The following is a 21,750-nucleotide window of genomic DNA, read 5'->3' on the forward strand; positions in this document are numbered from 1 at the left end:
TATCTCCACATGAGGACACTGACGAGTTGGTGAGCGCCTTTGTGCCAATATGGTCCAGCCCAATCATGCTGACACACACAGGCAATTGTTAGGCATTCAATCAGACCTCAACAATAAAACTTACATTGCACTTCAACCATATTGCACCTAGTCTCTATTGCACATATTACACACATTACACCTGCCCATCATAATTGTCACACTTTAGTCTCCCCAGGTGGAACTTGTTGGCTGAGTGGCCATCTCAGTCAAACAGGAAACAAATCAAACGTATTCAACAATAAAATAATGACTGTGCAAAATACGCTGTGCAAATTACTAAAGTGCCAATATGCTGTGCAATTAAGTCAACTCAGGGTTAAAATACATGTGCAATATTTGTAATAGAGGTCCTCTCTGTTACAGCACAACAGGTGTGTAGTCACACTGTAGCTCATGAGTCCAACTGCTTCCGTCTGCCATCGCCCATCACACAGCTTTGTTACAGGTAAAAGTACTACAGTGTAAAATACTTCATTACAAGTAAAAGTCCTGCATTAAAAAGTACTTAAGTCAAAGAACTCAAGTATTACAGTATCAAAATATACTTAAAGTAGCTAAAGTAAAAGTAGACAAGTAGTAATATTCAGAATCATATATATCATGTTATTGGACTGTGATGATTGATTATGAATGTGCACCTTGTATGTGGAGTTCATTATAATGACTTTATTTGCTGGTGGGTAGCTCAAACTATAAAAAGAAATATATTTCATGATTCATAAATTGATTAATAATTTGTATTAATAATTGAAATCTGCAAAGTAAAGTAGTACAATGTATCGGAGTAGAAGTATAAGGTAGCATTCAATGATGACAACACTGATAACGATAATGACACCTCACCCAAAACTACTAAACAAAACAAAAACTGGAAGACCCAGGTTGAAAGAGGTAAATGACACCTTTGTTATTTTTAGTCATTGGTGCCTTTGTGGTAATGAACGGCAAACAGGAAAGAGAGAGAGCATGACATGCGACATCAGTGGTGGAGGAAGTCCTCCGAAATAGGCCACATTTCTTTCCAATATGGCTGCTCTGCATAGAGCCTATTGTTATGAGATGTGTGAATGGAGTGTCCTCGCAGAGCAAGTAAACATGATAAGAGGCCACCTGCCTATTTATGTAGGAATGAGAGAACTGCTTAGAAAGATGTGTTTCTCAAATTCTGTGCCGGCCCGTGGCACCCTAGGGTGCTGTGATGCAAGTCCAGGGGTGACACAGAATACTTTGATAATAATTGTAATTCAAGAATATCACTTCAGTTTAACATCTTAGAACCTCTACACTTAGTAAAACATACCTGAGTCTGTTTACGTACTTGGTGTGTTCTTTTTCCATCTTCACCAAATCTCCTTGACAAAAAAAAAAAAAAATCTCCTTGAAAGAAAATGTCAAAGTTATTTAGAGGGGTGACCTGATTCATTGAGCCAAAACATTTTTGAGAACCACTGGCTTGGACAGCATGCTGTACGTGGTCTGTTGGATTGTATTCGTATCCTTAGGAGTTAGATAGTGTTGTGAGTTTGGGAGTCGGACATGGACGCAAGCATGGTGATATGATTTGCATTTTGTATCATAGTTAAAACGTGGATTAAAGCATGGCATCAACTGTTTTATATCACTATGCTTACACAGCTGAGAGCCAATCACTACATTTTCTGGGTCAAGCAGACAAATGTCAGCCCTCAGAAATATCATAACAATTTGCATCTTCAAAGAAATCTGTATTGTGTGTCATTACTTTTCTTCTATTCTCATTTCATTACTTACTTTCTTTTATTTCATTTTTCAATATATCATTGTCATCTGTGTTGTATCAAATAAATCTACTAAAAGACATTTAGCAGCATTTCGTCATTCGCTCACGAGGACATTTTTAATTCCCACAACTGTACACCCAAAAGTACATTTACTCAAGTAAATGTACTGTCCACCACTGCCTTGATGTTTGACGCTTCAGAATCAGAACTTTATTGTCACATCACAGGTTTACCTGTGTAAAGAAAAGGGGCGAAAAGCTTTTTTGTGCAAGCTGCATTGTCTTGTAGTTTTCAGGAAGAGGAAAATAAAAGAGGGTGAATAGAAACATGCCAACAAAAGGCAAAGATCAAAGATATCTACACAGATATATACACATCCAGCTGGTACAGTATGTACACGAGGTTAGACATGAGGTGCATAGACACAAAGGTGCACTTCGGTAGGTCCGCAGAGCAGCAGCTATGTACATGAGATTAGACATTAAGGTGTGAAAGAGTGTCATTGCGTCGTACATGAGCTGAAGCGCAAACAGAGTAGTCAACGTATTGTCAGGTTCAACCACACACTTTGACCTCTAGACGCTGCACACATGTTGATGTGATGGCTGCCTGCAGCTGTTGACCTTTGTATCACATGAAGCATTAAGGCAGCTCGCTCTAACAGCTGGTTGCTGTTTGCTGTGCACCTTGGGGCCCAATTAATGCCGTCTGAGCCACCTGTGGCTCACATAACAAGTGCACTTCCTCGGAATCAATACCTGGAGCCTGAATTACAGCCTTTCGTACACAGCCTTTCACTGGAGCCAGATTTGATTTTCTCCATTATTTGACCTCTTAAAGCATAGTACAATAGTGTGTATATCGTCGCTGTCAGGCAGAAACCTCCTATCTCCATATGTTAAGTTATCGTGTTTTTCCGTAAAACAACACCCACATTGATCTTGATCATACTACAGCGTCACACAAACACATCAAAAGTAGCAGATCCACAAGCTCGAAACGCGACACGAAGCGACACGTTTTGAGCATGTCGACCTGCTACTTTAGCTATTTTTTTTTAATTTGAATCCTGAAAAGTCATAGTTTTGGACATATGAGGTTTCCTTCCGACAGAGACAATATACCTACTAGCTGACTAGGATCATCCAGGGCTCTAAATTTGGTGCACTCTGTTTTCCCCTTTTTTATTTTATTTATTCATTGGCTCACCTGCCAGTGAGGAGCCTCCACCGGGAGGACATTGCGCCTCCATCCTACTCCTCCCTCTCTACATTCCAAGCTTAAAGCGAGGAATGCAGGTACGCCTGTAGGAGTGTGTTCAGCGACAAAGCGACACCCTCCCCAATAAGGTTCCCATCCCCGAACACGGCCAATTGTGTTCATATCGTCTCTGTCGGGTGGAAACCTTATATGTCCAAAACTGTTACTTTTCAGGATTCAAATTCAAAAGTATCAGATCTACAAGCTGGAAACGCGTCGCTTCACGCTACGTTTCGAGCCGCGTTTCAAGCTTGTAGATCTGATACTTTTGATACATTTGTGTGAAGTAGGACGTTAATTTACGAAAAAACACAACAAGTTTAAATATGGAGATAAGAGGTTTCTGCCCGACAGCAACGACCTAGTACGCTCGGCAAGCCGGATGCACCATGGTGGATTTGAAGGTGAACAGCTGTACTTTACCCCTGCCTATGGCTCCCATGTGCCCAATTTTTGACCACTTAAACCCTAATGTGGTTCACCGGCTTCCCCCAGGGGCTCCATCTACAAGCTACAAAACAAATCTATAAGCTCACAACGCTCACACCAATCTTACGTTTTTTCATACAGCAATGCAATGATAATATACAGTACTGTATACATATATTTTTCTTTTTAAAAGTCGGATCTCCCTGTTATGACCTTAGGGTTGTGTGTTGTCTTCCCTGTGCACGCACTCATTGGTGTATGGGTGATTGAGAGGTGCTGATTGAGTGATTGAGTATCAGCTGGTGTGTGACTGGTGTCTGGTTGGCTACCAGGTGGAACCTGCTGGTGATTGGCTCCAGTAACCAGGCTGTGATCTATAAAGCTGGCTGTCACTGGTCAACAGGTGTCTATCTCTTGCCCAGCCTCAAGCACACCAGTCCTCTTTGTTTGCCAGTGTTTAAGAGTTACCAGTGCCATGGTAGTGTAGGGGTGGGTGGCCTTTCAATTTCATAGCGTTCTGCTTTTCCAGTTTTAGTGGAATCAGTTCTGCAGTTCTAACCCGACCCCTCACAGGATGCACTTCCTCTACCACGTGCGTCATCATGTGGTCAGGAGTAATGTTCAGCTCTATGGCCTTGCATGCATGGGGATGTGTTCACAAGCCACTCTCCAACACAACAATCTGCTAATAAGCATAGCATGGAATCAGTTAGACAGGTCTGACCTAAAGCACATGATGGAGGACTCATGCACACATGCACAGGTCTAACCTTAACGCATATGATGGAAGATTACTCTCAGGGCTTATCTGCCAGAAATGCCCTGAGGGGAATCTTGTCCCATGAATGTGCAACTGAAACACGGGTCACTTCTGGGTTTTTTGTGCAGAAGGAGCTATAGGTGTGCAACAGTTAATGGAACTAATTTAAAAAAATCAATTAATAATCTTTCCCTATTTGGGGCATGTTGTTATAGGTGAACAGTCTCCAATTTTATAAAACATGTTTTTGTTTTTTGAAAAGATTTTTTGGGGGGGCTTTTTATGCCTTTATTTAGAGAGGGATAGGGAAAGTAGGCTGACAGGAAATGGAGAGGGAGATGGGGGGTGGGGGTGACACGCAGCAAAGGTCATCGGGAAGCGGAGTCGAACGCTGTCAGGCTGGCATTGCAGCCTAGGGTGCCTGGACCGTCACTATACGGCCCATACCGATATATATATATGTATTTATTTATTTTTTACGGTTCTGGGAAACCGTTGGTCCGTCCGTGCGTTGGTGCCATTCCGTTGGTCTCATATGACCCCAGGGTCATTGTAGAGACACACACACACGTCAAGTTTGAGACTGTTCGGTCGGACGCTTTCCGACTTACGCCCAGGACAGTGTGACAGATATTTGGTGAATAAATAGGAGGATTAGTTGTGTGTATATAATGCATACACAGAGCAGGCATGAGAGGATGTGGAGTGTGTGGAGGAAGGAAGTGTGGACTGACACACACCCCGGTCTATACCCTGCAACGCAACTCCTCCATTTTCCATAAAACACATTATGGCAGGGGTCTTCACCGTTTTCCAGGCCAAAGACCCCCTAGCTGAGAGAGAGAGATGAAGCAGGGTACCCCCCACTACATTGTATAAAATTGTGTCGCAGATTCATCGCAGATTAAACTAAGCACTATCATCAGTGTATGTTGGGATTGATGTTAATGTGCATTTTCAGACATTTAACCCGTCAAACCGTCGATACTTAGTAAACTTGACCTTACACTCTGTACTTGGTCAGCTCTTTTTTTCCCTCTACACCAAACCTCTTTGCCGAAAATAGCAGATCTACAAGCTCACAACGCCTCGCAGCGCGAGGCGTTGTGAGCTTGTAGATCTGCTATTTTTTGGCTGAAGTTCTTCTCAGAATAGGGATTCTAGGGTTCAAGTGGTGAATGTAAAAAAAAATCCTATCATACAAGGATTTGGCAGCCCCCCTAGGGACCCCCTGTTGAAGACCCCTGCATTATAGTGTCAAAGAATATCTCCATGCTACTCCAGATGCCCACTAATGTCAATCTACAGGCTGCTTTGTTTTGTCTCAAAATGACACAAGACAAGATGCCACACTGCCTAAGACTATTCTTCCTGGACCCCAAAGGAAGAATATTCTCCACTACAGTGTAGACAAATGGTGATCCTTTTTTTACGTTTTACGTTAATTGTGAAAATAACGTCTTGTGAGCTTGTAGATCGGATATTTTCACTCTTTTGGAAAGAACGTTTCAGAAATGCCCAAAATCCGGAAAAGCATCTGTGTCATTTTAGATGTTGCTATGTATACAGTAGGTCTATAGCAAGATGATTTTATTAATTTATCTTTTAGATGTTTTGAATAAAGAATTTAAGTTTTAAACTTAGTTCCTTAGTTAGGATTTAGAAGGCGTTTTTTTTAAATCGGCCACAGGTCTAAATGGGTTAACCTTTCCATCATCATCCTTCGACTGGCGTCGAGCTCAATAGATGCCATGTCTTTCTTGGTCGGCCATTGTTGCTCCTGCATCCCTAGAGAATGGAGACTGGTTCAGGAAATGAGACATGTTTCCTCGGCTCTCCACAGTAGGATGCAGTGGCGTCAGTTCAGCAAAAGCTAAGGTATGGCAGCGAAATTTTTGTGCGGTTCTGGGGGGGTTGGGTTCGTTTTTTTCCAGTTTTTGGTTACTTTATTTCGGTTTTAGGGTTAGGATTCGGGTTAGGTTAGGGTTATGTTATTTAATTCTTATTTTTGCCTGATTTTCCCGATTTATTATCAAAAAAGTACTTCTTTTTTTTTCTTCCCTGGAGCCAGGGTATGGCAGCTGCAATAGCCTGCCATACCCAATTGACGCCCCTGGTAGGATGTGACATAGTATTATTTTTTATTATTTAAATGTATTGAAAATGTTCTGGCACAGGATACAATCCTCTACGCCAGACTCAACACAATATAAATTGCGATTATATCTTCTTTCAAATTGCAACATTCACATTCACAATTTACAATATACTATCCTGCAACCCACCCCACATCACCAAAATTATAAACAAATTATCAAAAGAATGTACGTGATTATACGAAAGGTTTGATTGATTGATTGAATATTTTATTAGGCAAAAATGTAAAACAGCACAGTTACATTTAAAATACTTTGTCTAAAAGGTCCGTTCAAAAAAGTCCTTGCGGTCTTGCTTCCAATGAGGTCCTTGGTATTCAATTCATAGTCATATATATAGTGGCACCACAGTTCAAATATCAATACAAAAATACAGAAAAAGATGTACAAAAAAAAAAAAAAAAAAAGGGGGGGTGGTCGTCTGTCTAACAAAATAGTACTACCTCCTTTTTTGGCCTCCTGAAAGGTGAATTTTCAGGGCTGTTCTAAATGAGCCCAGCGAACTGCACTTTTTGAGTGATGGGGTTAGACTATTCCAAACCTGGGTGGCAGTGCTGTAGAAGGAGAATTTGCCCATGTTTGTTTTATGGGTGGGTGGTACCAGATCGTTGTTAACGTTGATGGAATGATCGCTAGTGAGAAAGTAATCTATAGTTGCCCCAAATGAATCATCAACTTAAGACGTCACGCTAGTGACAGCCCATAGATGTGGTCTTTTGTTCTTTTGTTGGAGCCTTTGTTTACCCAGCAAGGTAGGTTCAACGTTCACCCACCTTCAGAGAGACCGTTGCTCAATCACTGCACCTTATTGTCATCTCTAACCTTTAAGCCAGTGGTTCTCAACCAGTGGTCCGGGGACCACCTGTGGTCCTTGGGGGACCACTTAGCTTTGGCTATTCAAAAATAGCAGATATACTTGTAGATCTGCTTTTTTTATCTTGAAAAATGTGTGCAAATCTTTGAATATATTTCTTTTTAAAACACATTTTTAACTCAAATCTTTGCTTCTGGGGGTCTCACAAAAACAAAAATCAGATGGGGGTCTGCGGCCAAATGTATATCAATTTAGGGGTCCTTGGCATGAAAAAGTCTGAAAACCTCTGCTTTATGTATGACAAGGGTTCCCAAACTGTTCAGGCCACGACCCCCCAAAATAATCCTATTTGAACTGGGGACCCGGCCCCACCCAGCTGACAAGCACTTGGAATTGTAAGCATTAACATTTAGTTTGACTCGGTTCCACAGGTAAATATTGTGAAACTAGCCGAACTACAAGCCCACAACGCCTGACGTTCATAGTGACAGAACACTATGCAACCAGAAAAAGAAATGAAGAAAAAAAACTATTAAAATACGTGATCTAATGCAAGGCCTATTGGCGCACGTTTTAAGCTGTGGCGGACCGGGATGGAGTTATGACATTTTTCTACTGTACCATTCATCCTAAGATATCATAACATCATAGAAAAGGTAAGAAAACCGTGGTCCAAAATTCCCCTTTAACCAAGAATTGTATGCCCACTGCCCAGTTACAAACACACATGACTTACAACTGACAAACAGAATACACAGAATAGACCGTCACCACAGATAAGCTCTATTCAGGTCAATAGTGTATTGAGGGGATTGCACAATGAAAAGTCCCTTCCAGCCCACGCCTGAAATCCAGTCCGTATTCTCCAAACCACAGTTCCCACGTCAGATTCAAAGTTTAAACGTTCATTGTTAACAGTTTCGTCTTTTGAAACGCTCTGTCAGCTTGGTGAAAGCATCAGTTAAAACAACAAAACAAGACAAACAAACAAACACAAAAACAAAAAGAAAACCCCAATTATATGCAGCAATAGCCACTCGCCACGTCACTTGCTGACAATAGCCAATCTACAAGCTCACAATGTGTTTTAGTGTGACTCGTTGTGAGCTGGTAGATCTGCTGTTTTCGGGAACATGTCAAAACATGGCAACATTTATAGAGATATTCCAGCGAACTGCTTCACAATGCGTGTCTTATCACAAAATCTGTGACCTTTGACCTGTCATTCACGGTTTGATAGTAAGTCAAACATTCTTGTGAAAACATGTTTCGTAAGGAGCTGCAAAGTTACCTGAGGCATTTTAAACACTATGTATATAGAGTTTAAGACACTAAATAAATATATAGGGTTTTGGTGGTTAAACAAATTCTTGCATTTGTCTCAAGTTGAACAGAGTGCTTGAGGTGTCTGAAAGCCCAGCGCTCAATGGTCAGGAAGACCAAGCTCTTTTAGTTTTTAGTTTTTTTCCCCAGTGGCTATCAGAGGCCTGAACAACCTTATTTGTATAGCAGCACATTTCAACTGAAGGCAATTCAATGTCCTTTAAACTAGTGGTTTTGAAATGTTTTCTAATCAAGGACCCTCAAATTAGTATGAAATTGGGCCACGGAAAATATGTTGTGTCAATGACCTCCCATATAAGGTTTGTGTTGTTAAAATGTTTCAAAAAAAGTTTCCCTTTTCTTTTTTTTCTTCTTTTTTTGTTTTATAACCGTTGTACACTGTAGGCTATGTGGTCATAGTGGTTAGACTAATTTTGATGCTATATTATCGCATTTAGCCAGGGACCCTCTGGAATCCCCACAGGGACCCCTGTCCTTGGACCCCACTTTAAGAACCACTTGTCTTAAGTTGTTGTCGGTTTCCAGACTGCATGACTGATTGGGAACAGGGGATCACACACTGATTTCACCAGGATGCCATATACAGACTCAACATACCAGACGTGCAATATTCTTTTGGTTGTTTTTACTCTAGAACATTTTAATGTTTTTTTCAGTCTTATTGCTTATTATCTTCCATGCTTGTTTTGTTTGATGAGAGCAGCTTCTATTGATTTTTATCTCCGCCTCTCTATCTGTCAGATGGATGACGGACGGATGGATGGACAGAAAAAAAGAAGAAAAAAAAACTTTGTACACAATAAAAATAGGCTGTAGCACGTCTCTGCAGTCATTGCTGGTCGCAACACATTTCACACTGAATGATTTTCAATCGCTGACATGTCCAGACAAACATCTTTCAAATAATGTTGACAAATCTTCTCATATCGTGGGTCCCTGGCACAAAATCTTTTCAGATAAGGGTCCACAGCCAAATATACATATCTAATCTAATTAGGGGTCCTTGACATAGAAATAATTGAGAGCTGCTGTTCTACTGCTAATGTATTTTAAGAGGCAACAAGAACAATAATGTCTCTATTCTACGCCTCTGTTCTAGGACTGCTCTGCGTTGGTCGGGAACTTAATTATGAAAAATGTAATCATGTGGATCCACACGGGAACGGCGTGTCTCCAATGTGGCCAGCTGGGACATCAGTCATCTATTTGTGGGAGTGGTTCTCAAATGTTTGTGGCTGCAAGAGAAAAACATAATTCTGCATCTGCATCTGCAGATAGTTGCTTTCGGGCAGAAACCTCTTACATAATCTCCACATGTTTTCGTAAATTAACGCCTTATTACTTGATCATACCACAGCATCACTCAAAAGTAGCAGATTCACAAGCTCGAAATTCGCGACACATTTCGAGCTGTCGACCTGTTACTTTAGCTATTTTTTAATAGGCTCTATGCACCGCTAACCTGACTCAGCCAGATGGGAGCGTGTGTCGCAACCTTCTTCCATTTGGAGTCAGGTTAATGCATAGCAGCCATATTGTGAAGAAATTCACAGGTGTTGCCAATGATACTAATGAAGGCTCTGTTCCATTCTGGTCAAACAGAGTCAGAGTGCTGATGTTGTGCACGTTGGCTCACTGGAAACACTCTGCTACACCTGTGGCCTCTTACGGGTGTGTAACTCTGAGAGTGTACAAATGGAACCAAATGTATATGGGGAGAGATTTGTCTCAAAATTATTTGTGAATCCAATTCCAAGATGCACAAATATTCCTTGATTTGCAAATGTGTTTCCATGATTTACAAATGTGTTTTGCAATCTACAAACACAAATTATTTATTTGTGACTTTTGTAAATATGAATTTGCAATTTTTACAAAAGATAATTATACTTGTGTGTGCATTTATCATTAAATATCATTTGTAAATCGTCAATTCTGTGTGTGAATTGTTGAATGTGCATTTGTGAGTAGACCAACACACGCATACATTCCTTTTTCCTGTTACATCATTTTGAGACAAACGTCACACTTTTTTAAGAACATTTTTACAAATGTAGTTTCCTATGTGCAAACTTACTTGTAACTTGTAAGTTAGTATTTAAATACATGTGCTATGATTTGTACAAATATATGACTATTTGTAAATATATCATTTGCAATTTGTAGAAATAATGTATACTTGCAGGCGCATTTATCATAAAATATCATTTGTAAATCTAATTATGCGTGTGAATTGTTGAATCTGCATTTGTGAGTACACCAACACACGCATTCAGTTTTGAGACAAGCTTCACACTTGTCTCAAATTCACTCACAACCTGCAGTTCCACACGTGTGCATAGACTGCCCCACCCCCACCCCATGGCAATTACAGCCAGGTGGGCACTGCCTCTAATCAGTTAAACAGGAGGCATTTGGGGGTAAAAGTTGGGAAGCTGACTATTTTACATAATTCAAGGGTGCTGAATCTGAGTAACATGGTTCCCAAACGAATGTTATCGTTTTTAACCTTCCAATTTGCGTAAACAAATGGCTGCCAAATGCCAATGTTGAACAATTTCTTCAATAACTAAATATTTCTGCAAACTAAATATGCACATTAGAGGCCACAATTACAGAAAACTGTTTAGTAAAGAAGTGGTCCATACGCACCCCCCTTATTTTCTGTTCTTTTCTACTTATAGTATCTGTATTTTTGTGTGCACTTCAGATATTTGATATTAATTTAATCAGTTGCAGGTGTTCATGCTACATACATACATATATACATATATACATATATACATACATACATACATACATACATACATACATACATACATGCGTACTGTACATACAGTACATACAATACATACATACGGTAAGCACCAAACTTGGAACAAACTAGTCAGGGCCATCACACGTCGTGCTCACACGTATAGTTGCTGACTGGTTATCTGAATGATTATGTCTTCTTTTGTTTGGTTGATGTATTGGGTCTAAATATTGATATTGATGATGTTAATTATTAGTGCATGTATGTATGTGTGCATGTGTATGTATGTATATATGTATATACATGTACAGATAGATATATATATATTATTCCTTTTTGTACTTGATTGGGTTTTAGATTGGTATTACTGTATTTTAGAAAAGCTTCCTGTGGACAGGTGTTGAAAATTAGCACTCGTGCTATATACACTGTAAACAATGCATCTGGTTTTGTCCAATGTAACTGTGATGTCCATATCAAATAAATAAAACATAACATAACATAACATAACATCAGAATAGTCACACTAGGGGCCTCTACCGTGGATCCCGGGGGCCACAGGCACAGTGTTGCTCCAATCCTCACCAAACATGGCACTACATCAGTGTTACAGCAGTGTCTAACATTTCAAATGTTAGACACCATAACAACTCTGGACTGGATTTGAACACCACATAACAGGCTGAAAATCGAGTCATCTATATTTTCCAATGCTGGATGGTTTGGTTATATTGTAAAGCACATGCCTGCTTATGTCAGCTTGTGCTGGCATGCTAGACTGCATTAGCTAGCAAGCTCTCACTTAACTTGTGCTGATGATTTGGTCAATATCTGTGTTTCTAGTGTCGGCTTAAAGCTGCATGCACTATGTAACTTTCCTTTTCTTTATTACCATTGAGCTAATAGAGCCTGCCTGCTTGCTCAGGGAATAAATTGAATCTTGACCATCAGGTCAAAATTTGTGTCAGATCCTGTGTCTAGGTGAGACATAACCTTTGACACGATCTAAATGTCTCAGAAGAGCAGCAGGCAACCACCCCAATTGTATAGTTTGTAAGTTATATTGTGAGCAGAGGTGGACGAAGTACTCGACCCTAGTACTCGAGTAAGAGTACAGAAACTCCTTGGTCAAATTTACTCCACTATAAGTAAAAGTAGCTCAGTCAAAATGTTACTCTGTAGTAAAAAAGTCATTGCTTTTAAATATACTTAAGTATTCCAAAGTACATGCTTTGAAAAATACTTAAGGTACAAGTCAAAGTAAAAGTACATTTCTTAATTTTTAGATCAATGAATTGCTGTAATGTTTTCACAATGAATTTATAGGACCTTGTAACTCTTGTTTCAGATAAGTACTGTAACTCGGCACTGAAACCAGCACAGCACTGCATGCACTGATGTGCTTGTAGAACCACTATGTTATACAAAGCCTGCAGAAACACCATATAAAAACATAGAAAAGACTGAGGAACCAGAACTGTCTTGCAACCATTTCCCCAAATGGCAGTTGCAAGGAGTTGCATTGGTGCGGTTGACCTTAAAACAGTTTTGTTGCAAGGAGTTGCGACTCATTTTCTTGGTGCGGTTTGTCCTTTAGGTTGGCTGTTTTCTTGTCTTCCCTAAAATGCAATTGGCCTAACTTCTGCTCTCATACTGGCCGTGTTTCTGTCTTCCCCCTCCGCTCGCCTCTATCTTTGTTACATCTTGTATGGGTGTATAGGAGTAGAAGTATTTAGTTCTGGTTCCTCAGTCTTTTCTATGTTTTTATATGGTGTTTCTGCAGGCTTTGTATAGTGGTTCTACAAGCACATCAGTGCATGCAGTGCTGTGCTGGTTTCAGTGCCGAGTTACAGTACTTATCTGAAACAAGAGTTACAAGGTCCTATAAATTCATTGTGAAAACATTACAGCAATTCATTGATCTAAAAATTAAGAAATGTACTTTTACTTTTACTTGTACCTTAAGTATTTTTCAAAGCATGTACTTTGGAATACTTAAGTATATTTAAAAGCAATGACTTTTTTACTACAGAGTAACATTTTGACTGAGCTACTTTTACTTATAGTGGAGTAAATTTGACCAAGGAGTTTCTGTACTCTTACTCGAGTACAAGGGTTGAGTACTTCGTCCACCTCTGCTCACAATATAACTTATACAATTGGGGTGGTTGCCTGCTGCTCTTCTGAGACATTTAGATCGTGTCAAAGGTTATGTCTCACCTAGACACAGGATCTGACACAAATTTTGACCTGATGGTCAAGATTCAATTTATTCCCTGAGCAAGCAGGCAGGCTCTATTAGCTCAATGGTAATAAAGAAAAGGAAAGTTACATAGTGCATGCAGCTTTCAGCCGACACTAGAAACACAGATATTGACCAAATCATCAGCACAAGTTAAGTGAGAGCTTGCTAGCTAATGCAGTCTAGCATGCCAGCACAAGCTGACATAAGCAGGTATGTGCTTTACAATATAACCAAACCATCCAGCATTGGAAAATATAGATGACTCGATTTTCAGCCTGCTATGTGGCGTTCAAATCCAGTCCAGAGTTGTTATGGTGTACACTGCTGTAACACTGATGTAGTGCCATGTTTGGTGAGGATTGGAGCAACACTGTGCCTGTGGCCCCCGGGATCCACGGTAGAGGCCCCTAGTGTAACTATTCTGATGGCCCTGACTAGTTTGTTCCAAGTTTGGTGCTGACCGTATGTATGTATTGTATGTACTGTATGTATGTATGTATGTATGTAGCATGAACACCTGCAACTGATTAAATTAATATCAAATGTCTGAAGTGCACACAAAAATACAGATACTGTAAGTAGAAAAGAACAGAAAATAAGGGGGGTGCGTATGGACCACTTCTTTACTAAACAGTTTTCTGTAATTGTGGCCTCTAATGTGCATATTTAGTTTGCAGAAATATTTAGTTATTGAAGAAATTGTTCAACATTGGCATTTGGCAGCCATTTGTTTACGCAAATTGGAAGGTTAAAAACGATAACATTCGTTTGGGAACCATGTTACTCAGATTCAGCACCCTTGAATTACACACACGTGTGGAACTGCAGGTTGTGAGTGAATTTGAGACAAGTGTGAAGCTTGTCTCAAAACTGAATGCGTGTGTTGGTGTACTCACAAATGCAGATTCAACAATTCACACGCATAATTAGATTTACAAATGATATTTTATGATATATGCGCCTGCAAGTATACATTATTTCTACAAATTGCAAATGATATATTTACAAATAGTCATATATTTGTACAAATCATATGTATTTAAATACTAACTTACAAGTTACAAGTAAGTTTGCACATAGGAAACTACATTTGTAAAAATGTTCTTAAAAAAGTGTGACGTTTGTCTCAAAATGATGTAACAGGAAAAAGGAATGTATGCGTGTGTTGGTCTACTCACAAATGCACATTCAACAATTCACACACAGAATTGACGATTTACAAATGATATTTAATGATAAATGCACACACAAGTATAATTATCTTTTGTAAAAATTGCAAATTCATATTTACAAAAGTCACAAATAAATAATTTGTGTTTGTAGATTGCAAAACACATTTGTAAATCATGGAAACACATTTGAAAATCAAGGAATATTTGTGCATCTTGGAATTGGATTCACAAATAATTTTGAGACAAATCTCTCCCCATAAATGTAAGGGTCCATTTGGTTCCATTTGTACACTCTCAGAGTTATGGTGGTTGTGGAAATTAAAAGGTCTGAGAACCACTGTGCTACACTAAATGGAACTGAGCCTTCATTAGTATCATTGGTAACACCTGTGAAGGAAGTGATTATATGGCTGCTGTGCATAGAGCCTATTTTAATCCTGAAAAGTTTTGGAAACACGAGGTTTCCACTCGACAGAGACAATATGATGCTATGAATGAATGAATGATAACCCTACCTCATGAAGGTTATAGGCAAGGTTAGGCTGGCTACAAAAAAAACGGAGTTTATCAGCCGGCAGCCATAGTTTGGTGTGACGGTGCCCTAGGCTACATTTGTTTGGCCGCACTCACACATTTGCGTGCAGCATGCGTCCGCCCCATACACACAAATAGCAGATCTGCAAGCTCATAGCTTGTGCTGCGCTACGAGCTTGTAGATCTGCTATTTTTGAAAAATTGTGAAAATTTGTGCAAATTTTTGAATATATATTGTCTTAAAGCGAACATTTTTAACTCAAATCTTTGCTTCTGGGGGTCCCTGGAACAAAATATTTTGAGATGGGGTCGGCGGGAAAATACATATCATTTTGGGGGTCCTTGACATGAAATAGTTAGAGCACCACTGATGTCAGAATACTGTTGGGATCTAGAAGACATTAAGTAGAATTGGCGTTTTAATGGGTTAAAGCAAAAAAAAAATAATAATCTTGCAAAAAGTTGCCAAGTTGGCTTGTGTGGGATGTGCTGAGACCACATGGGTTTGCCGTTAAACTTGACTTCCTCTCTAGACATCCAGATAAGACAGTACTGTACATGGTCTGACTCCACATCGCTGTATGAGTCATGCTGACTCAGATTCAGTGGTGAGAGTACACACAGAGTGCTACTTTTACTAAAGTGAGAGTAGCAATACCACACTATACAAATATTCTGTTACCGGTATAAAAAAAGAGCCTATATACAGAATCTGACTGGAATAAAAGCACAAAATTATTGCCGTCAAAATAGTTTTTTCAAGTAAAAACACAAAATAATCTCAAAATATTTTTTGAAAATAGCAGATCTAGCTATTTACAGCCAAAGCTTAAAATAGCGCTTAAGGGTCAGTCACACCTAACTTAGATTCTGACAATGCTTTTCAATGGGAATGGGGCAGTTTGTTTGCAGAATCTGCCGCATAGGCAGAATTAAAGTTCGGTGTGACCGCACGCTAAGTGGATAATGCAGTTGTATACAAAGCAAGTTCAGGAGTGGAGACCTCCCTCTGCTTAACACGGCAACTCCCCGCTCGCCATCACCTTATCACCTACACCTGCCTTCGATTATCAGCCAGCCAATCTCACGTCACAATCACCTCAGTAGACAAGCTTAAATTCAGCTGCGAGCCTTTGCTCCATGTTCCTACTACTTACGTGGTCTCGAACGCCAAACAAACAGTCCGCGCAAAGTCTCGTTAAACTTGTTGCACTCGTACCTGTTGTACTTTATTTCGAAGCTTTTTCATTCACGCTTAATCAGTCCGTCATCGCAATCGCACTGTAAAGCGTTTACTCACCATTCTTCATCCACAGTCACAGCTAGACAGCTAAAAAATTAAATGAAAACTCGCTGCCCGCTGCGCCGTCTCTCACCAGCCTTTCCCTCCACCTGTGCTCCGCAGCCATGGAACAGCAGGAGCTGGTCCTCCACGCTTCGGGCGAGGACCTGTTCTCCTCTCCGGGCAGCCAGGGCGTCGTCCCCGATACCGGCCCGTCCGGCTCGGACTCCGGGAGCCGCCGAAGTTTGCGGCTAGTTCCACCAGCCCAGCCGATGCAGGACCGGCCTCCGCCGCCTCCTCCCGCTCGGAACAGCAGCTCCGAGCGCTCGTCTCGCTCCACCGCCTCTCGCCGCTACGCACCCGACGCCGGCGGGCCAGAGCTCGCGTTGCCTCAGCTCGCCTACTCTGACATCAAGGTCCCCGGCTTGCACCGGGTGCCGTCCGCCTGACCTTTGGTTGCAAAAGTAGCCCCAAAATGTTCAACTCCCTATCCGAAGCACTTTGCTGGATACTCACCAACAACCACCCGATACCCCACCTCGTACACCTCCTGGACGACTTCCTCCTAGTCGAGCCCATTCCCGAGCACCTCCTCGTCCAAGCCCGTCACCACATCCTCAACGGATACTCACCCGGAACCCTCACCAGCTACCTCACCGCCTGGAACGCCTTCAAAAGGTTCCACGCCTCCGCAGGCGTCCCCTTCCCCTCCACTCACGTCTCGATCATTGCCGCCTTCGTCACTCACGCTCACTCCCGTCTCCAACTCTGCACCTCCACCTTGCACGTTTACCTGAGCGGCATCAATTTCTTCCTTAAACTAATACACGGTTCCCCCTGCCCTGCCATCACGCACCCCCACGTCTCTATGCTGCTCCGAGGCCTCGCTCTCAGCGAGACTCCGGTTCCCTCCCGACGCCACCCACTCACCTCCGACTTGCTCCTCAGCTGCCTGGTCACCCTCCGTTCCGGCTACCACTCCCCCCTGATCGACCTCACCCTCGAGTGCATGCTCCTGCTCGCTTTCTTCGGGTTCCTACGCTGCTCCGAGTTCACGTCCTCTTCCTCCCAATACAACCCCTCACGTCACCCTAGCCTCTCCGACCTCGCTTTCCATTCCACCGATTCCCTCACCTTCACTCTCAGGCGTAGCAAAACCGACCAGCTAGGGCGTACCTCAGTCATTCACATTTTCAAAACCGGTACTCCACTCAGTCCCTACGAACCCATTTCACGCTACGTCGCCTTGAGACTCTCTCCCCACACTCGCTCCCCTCCGTCCCTAGACTATCCGCTCATCTCCTTGCTCTTTGGGGGCAGTATCCCGAGCGAAGGCAACGCCACCCGATTCAAGCCCCGGTGGCCGCCCGCTCCCGAGACATACTCCCCCCACCCTGAGTCTCGCCCTACCCGGGTTCCACATCCACACACATCCACCCATTTTCGTTCAATAAAATCTGTTAACTTGAGCAGAAGGTGTGGTCTCTTACTAGTGAAATGTATGTTTTGTAACAATAATCTAAATCTACAAAGTAACTAGTGACTGAAGTTTTCAAATGATTGTAGTGGAGTAAAAAAATAAATTTGCTCCGAAAATGTGAACACTCAAGTAAAGTAGAACCTTAAAACGAGTAGTTAACTACTGTACTCAAGTACATGTACTTGGTTACTTTCCACCGCTTCTCGCTTCAGCCACATTTCTCTCTCCCCCATTTGGGACAAGTCGAGCATTGAAGCGATTATTTGTCAGGCTAACTTTGGTGCATTTGCTTTTGATCAGATTTTGGGCCTGCCTCAGCATTTGGCTGCAGCAACAGGACTTTTTTAGTCTGAGCGCAGCGGTTCCCAAAGCTTTCTCCTGGATCAGGGCCCACTTGTAAGACCTCCACAGAAGTTGTTCGCGGCCCGCCCACCTGACCACTCAACACGGCAGCCACTACGGCTGCCGTGTTGAGTGGTCAGTTGGGCGGGCCGTGTGCATTTTGATGGTCAATTAAATCGATTGTGTTCCTGCTTGGATCAATGGAACTAACATATTATATTTTATTTACCGGTTTCACAATGAAAACACATTTTCAAGGTTTTAAAGAAAAACGTTTTTTTTTTTACACACTTTCTTTTTTATATTATCAATAATAAAAAAAGATCAATAGAAATAGCAGATCTACAAGGTCACAACGTGTCGCATCGTGGCGCGTTGTGAGCTTGTAGATCTGCTATTTTTAAATAGCTGATGTATGAAAATACATGTTAACTCATTTTGCTGGGGACCACTTGGAACACCCTCAAGGACCCCTGGGGGTCCCTGGACCCCACTTTGAGAACCGCTGGTCTAGCGTTAAGACATCTACTGTACCTCACCTCACCTCACCTCCCCCCCCCACACACACACACACACACACACACACACACACACACACACACACACACACTTTGATGTACATTAGGCTTGCAGTCATCAGCGCTTTGAGCCCAGCTGGGAGCGGGCCGACTTCAGATGGGATTGAAACGTCACTTTGTGCCCAAAATGCAGCGAGGGGGGAGCAGTAATCAGTGTGATAGACCTTCCCTAAAAAGAACAATCAGCTACTTTATTACAGTGGGGTCCGGGGACCCCCAGGGGTCCTTGGGGCGGTTCCAGGGGGTCCCCCCCCCCAGCAAAGATGAGTTAATATAGCATCCAAATCAGTGTGACCACAATAATCATCGGCTTGCATCATGCATGGAGAGGAGAGAAGAGAAGAGAAGAGAAGAGAAGAGAAGAGAAGAGAAGAGAAGAGAAGAGAAGAGAAGAGAAGAGAAGAGAAGAGAAGAGAAGAGAAGAGAAGAGAAGAGAAGAGAAGAGAAGAGAAGAGAAGAGAAGAGAAGAGAAGAGAAGAGAAGAGATTGGGTGTAATTAATGGTTAATTGGCGGGACCCGCTGCTACAAGTCATCCATTCTTTAACAATGTGAGAGCTTTGGGAATGGGAGAGACCGGTTGGCCATCGAGATAAATCACATCCAAGCAACGCATTACAAATATACCATGGAATTTTATTTAGAAATAAATAAATCAACAAAGATCACAGCCTTTCGTGTTCACAGACACTTTCTTCACCACCAGATAAAAGGAACCCTGGCATTTCATTGACAGAACAGATGAGTATCGTCGCTGTCGTGTCGAAACCTCGTATGTAAGGAAAAAACGTTAATTTATAGAAAAGTTAGGGGGGAAAAAGCAGTTTTCCAATGGATCCAATGTGTTTATTATTTAGCCACAAGCTCTTGTTAATACTTTTCATTCGTTCAATATTTATAAAACACACAGACACACTTAACCATCACCAACTTGCAAAACGATTCTAAAATAGGCTAGTTGACATCTTGGTGCCAGTTCCACTTGCAAAGTTTTTCAAAAGTAGCTCAAATAGCCATCGTACAAGCTCGATCTACAAGCTCACAACGCCTCGCAATTTTCGCTATTTTTATGCGACACTCTTGAACGACAAAGTAGTGCATTCATTTATGTAAAAAAAAGAAAAGAAAGATATATATCGTCTCTGTCGGGTGGAAACCCGACATCCAAAACTGTTATTTTCAGGATTCAAATTCAAAAATACCAAAAATAGCAGTGTAGTGTCAAAAATCCTATACTTTTAGGCACTGCTTTTTGCCGACGGCTAAAAGGATGTTTAGACGTGTGCTTAAAAACTGAAGTCCAAAACTTCCGTGGAGTTCATAAACAAAAAGGATTTATTCTCTGTAGCCTAGTAGTTGCTCGTCACTTCAGCAAACAATAAATACAATTAAACATACAGTAAACAGTTAAACGCACGGGATATACAGACCAACAGCCCTCGCAAACACAGTTAAAAAACTTTGTGCCTCTGCCACAAGCAACACCTGCGCTTGATTAGGCACCTAGTTAAATACCTAGGAAACCTTGGCCTAGACCAAGCCCTGCGGTGACGTCATCAAATAAGAAACAACAACAATCATATATATATATGGCTCTTGCAAGCACTTCACGTCAAGTTTTGAGCTTGTAGATCTGCTATTTTGGATACTTTTGTATGACGCCAAAAGTTAGAATATGGAGGTTTCTGCCCGACAGCAACGATATAAAAAAAAAAACATGAAATATGGAGATACTGTAAGGCAGTATCTCCATGTGTAAGGTTTCTACCAGACAGCAACAACATGACAGCAATGAGTCTTTGGTAGAGAAGGTTTCATTAAGTGCAGCAGTGTGTCTAACACTGAGCCATTGCCAAACATATACACAGTATATGGTTGTAAATCACTGCTTCTCAATGTCCGGTTCCGGGGGCCCATCGTGGGTCCAAAGGGACCCTTACAGGTCTGTGACTCTGGGAGTAAACAAATAGAACCATTTTGTTTTCCATCATCAAATCCTCAGTGTAAGCCAATCATGTGATGACTGGCAGTGGTTCCGGTAGGAGACACAAAGAGTCTCCTTTGTGACAAATCGATAGAAAAAAAGTCATTTTGGGGGTGAACTATCCCTTTTAACTCTGAGAGTTACAGCCCCGGAAAACGGTCCATTTAGGACCCCCTAAGTGGTCCCCGGACCTGACCTTGTGAACCAGTGATGTTAAAATGCCACCTGTTGTTGAACAAAGCATTTCCTGAAGCAAATTTAGTAGCAAAACCCGGTAACACTAGCTACGCATCCCATGTCTAATAATGCGTTATAAACAGTGTTGCCAGATTCTGTGAGAGAAACAAGCAACAAGGTCTAGGAAAAAAACAGCCCAAGAACACAGCCCAAGCACTTTAACATATACATCAGCTATTTGAAAATAGCAGATCTACAAGCTCACAACGCGCCGCGATGCGACGCGTTGTGAGCTTGTAGATCGGCTATTTTCAAATAAAATCTTGCGGGGAAATTATAATAAGCAGATCTGGCAACCCTGATTATAACCTGCTTATAGCACTGTATCATTACAGTTACAGTTATATTAGTCTCTGGGGACAGACTGTTGACTCACTCACATATTTTCCAAACGCTTCCGTCATACAGTCTGTGCAAAGGAAGCGCTGAGAACGATCCGGGAGGTAAAGCGGAAATGTCTCCGTCTCCTCCTCCGTTTCCGTTTCGTGTTTGCAGTCGCGTGAAATGTGTCGAAGCATATCTCTGCTGTCGGGCAGACACCTCTTATCTCCATATTTTAACTTTATGTGTTTTTTTCG

Source organism: Gymnoscopelus microlampas (assembly GCF_963454915.1).
Source record: "Gymnoscopelus microlampas genome assembly, chromosome: 4".
NCBI lineage: Eukaryota > Metazoa > Chordata > Actinopteri > Myctophiformes > Myctophidae > Gymnoscopelus > Gymnoscopelus microlampas.